Genomic DNA, 6,000 nt, shown 5'->3' with positions numbered 1-6,000 from the left:
GTTACCAAATGATATTAGAGTACGAGTTGTACATTTCATCACCTAGTTGGTGGTATGAAGAAGAGTACGGGTTGTACATTTCATCACCTGGTTGGTAGCATGAAGATGAGTTCATTTTTCACATTTCATCACCTGGTTGGTAAGAATAAGGGCAAGGTGCCAAGGCACATTGTAGCAAGTGTCAAATGACACAAAGTATGTTGAACCCTTTCAAAGCATAGTTGACTTATGTATGAATGTGTTGGAATGTATGATTGAACGAATATACTGTGAAGCTGTTCGTTTATTTGTATAGTCTTGTTGACATATACTTAGACTTTGTTTCATGTTGGAAGCATTCACGTTGAAGCTTTGAACCCGATTGTTTCATTGCTAGGAATGTAAGAGGATTAGGACCGAGTTGTCTAAATCACCTCTTTATTGAATTCATGCCAAATAGTCTTCGTTACATAGGATGCCGAACGGATGAAGCTTAACACTTGTACAATGTGAGTTTATTTGTAATAGTACTTCAAGTGATCAGCGTTCCATGGATGGCCAAGGGTCTTGCCATCGGAGCTTCTAAGCTTGTAGGAGCCAGGGCGACTGATGCCAACAACTTCAAACGGTCCATCCTAGTTTGGACTAAGTGTTCCTTCACTTAGGACTCTGTCACAGAGTAATCTTTTCTTCAATACCCAGTCCCCTACTTTGAAAGAACAAGGTTTGACCCTTGAGTCATAGTAGTTGGAGATGTGCTGCTTGTAGGCAACATTCCTTAAGTGAGCCTGGTTTCTGTGTTCCTCGACTAGATCTAAGTTGAGGGTAAGTTGTTTGTCATTTTCGCTTTGCACGTAGTTCTGGACTCGGAACGTTGCTTGCTCAAGCTCAAATGAGACAACTGCCTCTGTACCAAAGGCAAGTGAGAATGGGGTTTCTCCTGTTAATGTCCGATACGAAGTGCAGTATGACCAAAGAACTTGGGGTACAATGGCCAACAACCTTTAGCCTTATCCAAGCTGGTTTTCAAAGTTCGCTTGATTATTTTGTTGATGGCTTCAACTTGTCCATTAGACTAGGGATGAGCTAGTGAGGCAAAACATAAGTTAATGTTGAACTTAGAGCAGAACATCCTGAACTTATTATTGTCGAACTGCCGCCCGTTGTCAGTGACTATCGCATTGGGAATGCCGAATCTGCAAAGGATGTTCTTCCATACGAAGTCTTCTATTTTTGCCTCAGTAATGGTTGCCAATGGTTCTACTTCGGCCCACTTTGTGAAGTAGTCAACTGCAACGATTGCATAGCGAACCTTGCCCTTCCCTGCAGGCATTGGGCCGATCAAATCAAGTCCTTATTGGGCCAAGGGCCAATGGCTGATCATGGAGTGAGCGGCTCGGAAGGGGAGTGACGAATAGTTGCGTAGCGTTGACACTTATCACATGAGTGGGATATTCTGATGGCATCTTGGTGAAGTGTTGGTCAGTAATATCCTTGGTGAAAAGTCTTGTGTGCTAGGGATTGAGATCCAGCATGATCTCCACAGACTCCTTCATGTATTTCCCGAAGGACAGTTTCCGCCTCTACGGGCGTAAGGCATCTTAGGTATGGTAGGTTAAAACCCCGCTTGTAGAGTTGGTCATTAATGATCAAGTAACGGGTAGCCTTGTATCGAATCTGCTTAGCTTGGACTTTGTCATTTGGAAGGGTGCCATAAGCAAGGAATTTATAAATCGGGGTAATCCAACTATCCCCCTGTTGTAAGTTGCACACTTCCACGGCCATGGTGCTTGGTGCTGCCAACAATTTGACCTGAATTTTTCTCCCAATCTTATCTTCCACCGCTGAGGCGAGGCGAGCCAAAGCATCTGTATGACTGTTTGCCGCTTGAGGAATTTGGGTAATCTGGTAGTGGAAGTGCTTGAGCAACAATTGTGTTTATGCCAGATATGCTGCCATAGAGCTATCATTAGCGTCAAAGTTATTGGTGACCGGTTAACCACCAATTGGGAGTCACTGAAGATATCAATTCATTTAACCCCAATGTGTTTGGCCAAACGTAAGCCTGCTAGGAGGGCTTCATATTCGGCCTCATTGTTCGACGCCTTGAATTTGAAACGAAGAGCATACTCCATCGCCACTTTGTCAAGGGTCGTAAGGACTAGTCCTGCTCCACAACCCTGTTGGTTGGACGAGCCATCAACATATAGACTCCATGTTGGGGCTGTTGGTTCTATTTTCTAAGCTTCCGAGGGTAATGAAACCACTTCTTTAGGCATAGAAACAATGTCAACAGGATATGTGAAGTCGACAATAAAGTCTGCTACTGCTTGGCCCTTCTCAGGTGGCTTTGGTTGGTAGGAGATGTCAAACTCACCCAATGCTATTGCCCATTTGATCATTCGCCCAGAAGTGTCAGGACTTTGGAGTATCTGTCGAAGAGGATGATTGGTAAGCACGATGATGGAGTGTGCTTAGAAGTAAGGGCGAAGTTTTCGAGCAGACATGACCAATGCTCTAATTTCTCAATGTTGGAGTATCGTGTCTCCGCATCTTGTAAGGCTTTGCTAGCTTAGTAGACAGACGTTTCGACATTACCATCATTTCGAATGAGAACGGAACTTACTACTGAAGCCGATACCGACAGATAAATAATGAAAGTGTCACCAACCTCAGGTTTGGAGAGCAAATGGGCTTTACTCATGTAGTCTTTGAGGTTCTTGAATGCCTCAGCACATTCATCAGTCCATGTAATGTACTTTTTACTTCCTTTAAGTGCTTTGAAGAAAGGAACATATTTGTCTGTGGCCTTAGAGATGAACCTAGTTAAGGCTGCCACCTTGTCGATAAGGCTCTAGATGCCTTTTGAAGTTACCGGTTCCTTCATGTCAAGGATTGCTTTGATCTTCTCGGGATTAGCCTCAATGCCTCGTTGGCTTATCATGAAGCCTAAGAATTTGCCAGAGCCTACGCCGAAGGCACATTTGTTGGGGTTCAACCTCATTCGATACCTCTTCAGAATGGTGAAAGTTTCAGATAGGTTGGTGATGTGTTGGTCAGCATGTTTGCTCTTGACTAGCATATCATCAACGTAAACTTCCATGCTCTTCCCAATCTGTTCGGCGAACATTGAATTGACCAGTCTCTGATAAGTCGCTCCTGCATTCTTTAGGCCGAAGGGCATGACTTTATAGCAATATAGTCCCCTGTTAGTAGTGAAGGCTGTGTGTTCTTGGTCCGGAAGGTTCATGAGGATTTGGTTGTATCCTAAGTAAGCATCCACGAAGCTCAGGAGTTCACACCATGCCGTAGAGTTTATAAGTCTATCTATGAGAGGAAGAGGAAAGCTATCCTTCGGGCATCCTTTGTTTAGGTCGGTGTAATCGACACACATTCTCCACAAGACCTTTTGGAGTAGGAGACTTTCCTTGGTCGGATTCTTCTTAACAAGGACAACATTTGCTACCTAGTTGGATAATTGACTTCGCGGACGAAGCCTATGCTTTTGAGTTTTTCAACTTCTGCCTTTATTGCCTCGTACCGTTCAGCGTTATAAGATTTTCACTTTTATCTCACTGGCTTGGTCTTGGGGTCAATACTTAAGCGATGACAGATTATATCGGGAGAGATGCCTGGCATGTCCTCGTATGACCAGGCGAAGACCTCGGTGTTCTCTTGCAAAAAAGAGATCAATGCCAACCGAATGGGTGGTAACAAGGTGGTACCAATCTTCACCATGCGATCCGGATAATCTTTTGAGATAGAAACCTTCTCCAACTCTTCAACGGGTTGTGCTTGTTGGGTGAAAGAGTCATCTCGAAGATCGTCGGGTTGACTGTTGCCACTGTGAAGATCCAAGTTGGCTTCATCTAAGCTAGTCTTTATGACTTGGTCATGTATAGAAAGGGTTTCCTTGGGCATAGGCAGGTGTTGTTGCTTGACCGAAATGTTGTAACATGATCGTGCACTAAGTTGATCTCCTCAGATGTAACCATTGCCATAAGGGCTTGGAAATTTTATCAACAACATATGTGTGGATACCATGGCCTTGAGATCATTGATTCCTGTGCATCCGAAGATAACATTGTATATCGTTAGGCAATCAACCACCAGGAAGTTCGTGGTAATGGAAGCTGTGTAAGGGTTTGTACCAATGGTGAAAGGTAAGTGTATGCTCCCCAAAGGTTGCACGATATCACCGGAGAAGCTTATCAGAGGGGAAATCGAGCGGTCGAGCAAGTGTTTAGCTACATTAAGTGAACTGAAAGCTTCAGCAAACATGATATTGACCAAAGCCCCTGTGTCTACCAGGATTCGTCGTACTTCAAAGTTTGCTATGTGAGCTTTCACGATCAGTGGGTCGTTGTGAGGGTAGATGATACCTCTTTCTTCCTCAGGGTAGAAACATATTGGATCTCAGTTAGGCTTTTGATACTTACCTCCCCTGATGTCTTCCATATGAAACACTTGGTGGCCAGACCTTAAAGCTCGTTCACTATTTTTCATGGCCTTGTTGGAAGATTTAGATATGGGTGTGCCACCACTTATGGAATATATCACATTTACCTGGCGTTGGTTACGATTACCCCTTGGAGGGTGAAGGAGGAATTGATCAATTTTTCCTTCACGTGCCAAAGCTTCAATATGATCACGAAGGGTGATACACTTCTCACCGTCATGGTTGTTATGCTCGTGGTAGCAGCAAAACATGCCCGTGTTCTTCATGGGCTTGTAATCCGGGTGCCTCAACTTTGGTTTCAGTATCAAGTGTGTTATGCTGAGGTAAATGGCCACACATGTGGCGTTCAAAAGTGTGTATGCCTCATACCTCGGGGTAGAGGCTGTCCTGACACGTGCTTGACCCACTGTGTTGACTGTCTAGGGTCGGGGATTATCATGGCGATACCATTGGCTATCGCGGTAGTGTCCCTTACTCTTTTTACCAAAATGAGACTGGTAAGGATAAAAATCTTTCCTTTTGCCCCGAGATTGATATGTCTGTTGACTTGGTAAAGTATTAAGTAAGGCAGGGGGAGGCACCGCTGCCGTTTATAAGGTCGAGGTCTTCTCATTTGGTTGGATCTGGCTTCCACTCCCTACTTGCTGATAAAGGGTGGCTGTGGGGGGTTTCCCTTGATATGTCATTGCCTTGGCAGAGGCATGGTTGTAAGCTTGTGCCATCACCTTAGAGTAAGTCTTCCAAGTGTTGGCATTGATTATGTACTTGAAGAAACAGTCACGTAGGCCTGCTGTGAAGGCTTTGAGGGTAGTCTTGTCGTCTGCCTCGGCACAACGGTAATACTCATGGCTGAAGCGACCAACATACATACGTAATGACTCGTCTGGCTTCTGGCGAATAGTGTACAAGTCATCTGCAGAATGCAAGCGATCAGTCTGGAAGATGTGTTGAGAGATAAACAATTTCCTTAGTTCCTCAAATGAGTCTACTGTCTCAGATGGAAGACGACAATACCAGTTTAGAGCTTCGCCAGAGAGGGTGGAATGGAAGAGAAGACATCGTTCTTCGTCAGTGTGCATCTGATATGCTATGGTAGACTCAAAGAGGTTAAGGTGTTCAATTGGGTCCTCCCTTCCAGTATAGAGTTGTAAACCATCTTTTGTTTTGTCTTCGCTTGAAGGGGATGTCGAGGATCCTCTTTGTGAGAGGGCCAGGCCTGGGTTGGTTCCAGTCAGGTATCTCGGCCTGACGTTCGGCCTTCAACTTGTTTACTTCCTCAATGAGCCGTAGGACAAGGGGGTCCTGAGTGGAGTCATGTACCACTGGGATTTTCTTTCGTAAGTCTCCATTGCCTCTTGGAAGTAGGAAAGTTTGAGCAAGGGCGTGTGATTTTTCCTTGGACTCGCCGTACTGACTTCTAGGGCGAGTCTGTCGGAATACCTCAGAATCCCCTGTACCTTTATGTTCCTCTGGGACCTGTCGTTCCTTCCCTAGATTAGCAGCTGGCCTGGGTCGTGGAAGGGGACCGAGTCTTTCAGAAACCCTTGGGTCATTGATCTTCG

This window comes from Malus sylvestris, chromosome 14 (genome assembly GCF_916048215.2).
Source record: "Malus sylvestris chromosome 14, drMalSylv7.2, whole genome shotgun sequence".
NCBI classification, from domain to species: Eukaryota; Viridiplantae; Streptophyta; class Magnoliopsida; order Rosales; family Rosaceae; genus Malus; species Malus sylvestris.
This window is presented reverse-complemented; position numbering follows the sequence as displayed.